The following is a 4,684-nucleotide window of genomic DNA, read 5'->3' as shown; positions in this document are numbered from 1 at the left end:
ATCATAACCTTTTGTTTCTTTCCACTGTCCTTCCTGATATTACCTGTGAGCTATCATCTGATTAAATCACACACAAAAAAATCTTTACCTCAAAGTTAAGTGCATCAACTACTGGTTTCTGGTTTCAAATCGTTTTAGTAAACTGAACTATGGTGACCTTTAAAAAATATATTTAATATATTTAATATCATGTTAACCCATAGAGACTGTGCTCTGTATTTTTATTGTTAAATCTTGTTAAACCTTGAAGCATCATTCAAAACTAGAGATTTAATAAATGCTGGCTAGAAATGTATGAATGTTTTGGTTCTGTTTACTGCATTGTAAGCAGTAAATAGCCTTTATAATTGGGAAATATTGCTATTTCTAACCTTTTAAAACATGGAAATGGAAAGACAAAAATGTCAAAGTAAAATGAAGATTTTTATTAAATTTAGCAGGAGAAAAGGAAGAATGAATTTTTATTTAATGCTACCTAATAAGGAAATTACCTTCCAGGTTTGATTTTTATTTTTAGAGTATGTTTAGCTATAGTTAAATTCTAGCTAACTAGGATATTACTGGAGTTAATTATCCACCAATTATTTAAAATAATTAACAAGCTGGCAAAATATAAATGTATTTCCACAATCAAGGTAAATTGAAGTGATGAAGGAAAATAAAATACCTAGTACACTAACACATGGATTAGGAATAATAGGAATATTAGCAACTGTGCACACACACAAAAAAAGATTCTCAAGAGGATATATACCTATACCCCTTGGCATCAGGAGAACTGGAACTCAGGCTTTTCTCTTAACATGTCCCTTCCCCTTTTCTGACTTACTGCCTTTTCATCTGTATAGTGATATGGCAGATCTGCATGGTCCCTTCCTGTCCTAACATACTGTGTGTGGTATCATAGAAAGCTATTTGGTCTTTATCCCTGGTTCCTGGCACAGAACTCTTAAAACCCTTGGAATTTTTTGAGTGATTGGATGATAGCAGACTGTCCTAATGAGGAGGTCTCAAATAGGTGGGGTCCTTAGCTTGAAGATGGGGGCTGCTTTCAAGAAAGTTGAAGGTGTGATTAAAGAGTTGGAACTTTCAGCCCTATCCCCTGACTTCCAGAGAGAGGAAGGAGTTAGGGACTGGAATTTGCATTAATCACCAGTCACCAATGACTCAATCAATCATGCCTATGAAATAAAACCTCCTTTTAAAGAAACAGTAATAACAGAGTTCAGAGAGCTTCTGAGTGGTGAACACATCGAGATGCTGGGAGAGTGGCACTACCCCACTACCTATGTATTTTAGAATATACATGAAAAGGAAGGAGACATTGCACTTTAGGGGTTCTTTTCGTCTTTGAACCAGGTGTTTTATTGGAAGATTTCCATGAGGGAACTAATTTTAATCCCTTCAATAATACCAAGTTATGTTTTATTATATTTTATTATGTAGGGAATTAAACATGAGACCCAGAAAAATTGAGGAGATATATAATCAAGAATAATGGAGTTGTGATTTGGACTTGGATATGCCTAATGACAGTGCAGTAAAAGACTATGTGTGGTAAGATAATGGAGTGTTCATCCCACCATTCTCTCTCTTGCCTCAGAAATTGTCCTAAGTATAGAATATCAAAAAGCATTCCTTTATCTACAAACTCATTCACTCATAGTCATAAATGTCCTTACCTGCTATATATCAATTGAAAAAGGGTTCTGATTTGATTAACACAGGGTTAGAAACAAGGCCATTATCCACTTTAGATAAACAACAAAAACAGTATGGGCAGACCCTATACCATATTTCCAAGGAAAGTGTGTCAGTTTTAGCTTCAATGGAGAAGTCTAAATGTAGACTATAATATGTGTGTTGTATTAGCCAGATAGGATACCAACCTGAATGGATTTACACTCCTTCATAACATTCCTTTATCACTTAAGCATTTCAACAGAGAGGCATCTTAATTATGACCAAATTAAATTATACCATAGGGTAGTCAAATGGGTAGGGAGACCCCTGGCTCAAATATAATATTTATCAATTCTGGTACTAATGTCTAATGACTAGGGAAATCATCTACCTTGGAAAACAACTGGGAAATGCAAAAGAATTAATAATTCAAGATTTATCTTCATTTTTCTTATGCCAGAATCCCTTTCTCGGTTTCTTTCCATGTAACTCACTCTTACTTACCTGGTCCCTTGATATATATTTTCCTGTAAATAGCACAGCTGATTAAGCTTTAAGGTCAGCATCTATGTTATTTGTTTTATGTATTTCAAGAGAACTATAGCCTACCTGGTTTTTTTTTTTTTTTAATGCATTTTTTACAGAATTGCAAATTACTTTGTTTCTCGATTCTTCCCTTTCAAATGCTAGTTTTCCATACTTTTGCCTCTCCCCCCTTATTAGTCATTTTGAGCATAGTCAATAAGGCAGCTCTGGATTAAGAGAATCATGGCAATCCCTAAACAACTCTGGAGTTTTCTTCTTTGTTTCCCAGTAATCTATCAAATCTGGAGTCATCTTGTAATGATGTGCCAACTCATCTTAATAGATGCATTAGTGTTGTAAATAAAAATGCCTAATTAAACTGTTTTTTTTAACTCTTATAACCAATTAGTAACTAAATACTAAATATATACTTTTATATTTAGTACTAAATTTTTAAAAGTATAATGTATGTACAGAGGTCAATTACAAATGAATAAAGGCAAATAGTAAACACACTAAGAATATATTCACTGTTTATATTATCAAAGAAATGTGTATTAAAACAACCCTGAGTTAACAATATTAAAATAAAATATACTAGGGGCGCCTACATGGCACAACTAGTTAAGCATCCAAGTCTTGGTTTTGGCTCAGGTGACGATCTCAGGGTCCTGAGACGGAGTACCATGTCAGGCTCTGCTCAGTCAGGAGTCGGCTTGAGATTCTCTCTCCCTCTTCCTTTGCCCCTCCTCCCTCTGCTCTCTCCCTCTCTCTTCCTCTGCCCCTCCTGCTTGTGCTGTCTCTCTAAAATAAATAAATAAATCTTTTGAAAAAAATAATAAAAAATAAAACAAAATACTAGCAATATATTTATAATGCCTATTACAAAAAGTTGCAATAAAATTGAAGAGTAGATATAGTACTACTGATATTGTAAAGTTGTGTAAACTTTTCAAAAAACAACAAAGTACTATATGGCAATAGTCATAAAAACATTTCCCCATGCATTTTATTATATGCTTGTAACTCAACAGAACTCAAAATAGTTAATGCATAGAGATGTTTATCAATGTATTATCTATTGTCAAAAGGGAAGACAAATAACTGGAAGCAACTAGAGTACACAATATTAGTGAAATGGTATACTACAACTACACTATATATAGTCATTAAATGTGTAAGTATTATGAAGACTAACAGGACTAAAGGTACCATTTTGGGAAAATCATGTTTAAAATGTTACAAAATAGCCTTGCCGTGTCGCAGGTGCCTGCACTGCCAACTCCTCCTGGCCTCTCTTCACCCAGCCAAAGCCTGGGGGACCAGAGTGGGGACCACGTTCTGACACTGGCTGACGGCCTTCAATTACCTCAACTGCAAATATGAAACAGAATTTAGAAACTTTATTGTTCGGCTTGAAGGCCAGAAAATCAGACACTACAAGATTGAAGACAGAGGTAATTTAAGAAACATCCACATCAGGGACAGGCCCAAGTTCTTTGAAAAGTATCTCAGAGATGTGAACTGTCTGTTCAAGATTCAAGATCGAGGAGAAGCAACTGACTGGCTTCTTGGTTTAGCGGTTAGACTTGAATATGGAAATAATGCTGAAAAATACAAGGACGTGGTACCTGATAATATAAAAAATGCTGACAATGCAGCTAAAAATGCAGAGCCATTGATCAATTCCGATGTAAATAATCTCAATTTTAAGGCTGTTGTAATGGCTTTGGCCAACCTTCTTCAGATTCAGCATCACGATTACCCGATAAAGCTTAAGGCAATTCACATTTTGGTACAGGAGCTCCTGAAAAAGGATGCAGTTGCTAAAGCAAATCAAAGAGGGCTTGCTTGTTGCTTTAGACAAACATAGTCTTGGTTTTGACACAAGAGATGCAGTTCTGAACGAAGCTGCTCAAATTCTGTGGTTGCTGCCTATGGAAGAGCTCAGAGAGCTACAGACAAAAATTCATGAAGCCATAGTAGCTGTTCAGGCAATTATTGCTGATCCAAAGACAGACCACAGGCTGGGGAAAGTTGGAAGACAAATATTTTATGATTTCAGCTTCTCACCTACTTGGTGCAACTGGGAACCATGTATGCTCTGGCATGTGTTTGGAAATCAAATGTCACATTTTCGAGGGAAGGATCCTAGAAAATTGACTATGTTTCTAGGTATTTACTATCGTTGCTTTCTCTTTAATAAAGTTCATGAAAGTGGGAAAAAGTAAAATGTACAAAATAATAAAATATATATATATACATAAAATAATATAACATATACACATAAAATGATGTAATTATACAATGACTGCATCTATAGAAGCTTACCATGAACCAGATGCTGTTCTGAGCCCTTTACACAGATTATCACAATTAATCCTTACAACATGTTATGGATGTCAATAATATTTTGTCCCCATTTATCAGATGCTAGCTATTATAGCTGTTAATGTCGAGATGTGAACTAAGCCAA

The 4,684-nt window shown here is 35.0% G+C and overlaps 1 pseudogene; it reads left to right on the top strand.

The window, feature by feature from the left end:
• Positions 1 to 3,556: 3,556 nt before the first annotated feature.
• On the top strand, positions 3,557 to 4,439 carry LOC102727554 (tRNA-splicing ligase complex subunit RTRAF pseudogene; annotated as a pseudogene).
• The last annotated feature ends 245 nt before the right edge of the window (positions 4,440 to 4,684 follow it).

Source organism: Leptonychotes weddellii, chromosome 11 (genome assembly GCF_054177405.1).
Source record: "Leptonychotes weddellii isolate Sample4059 chromosome 11, ASM5417740v2, whole genome shotgun sequence".
Lineage (NCBI taxonomy): Eukaryota > Metazoa > Chordata > Mammalia > Carnivora > Phocidae > Leptonychotes > Leptonychotes weddellii.
This window is presented reverse-complemented; position numbering and strand designations above follow the sequence as displayed.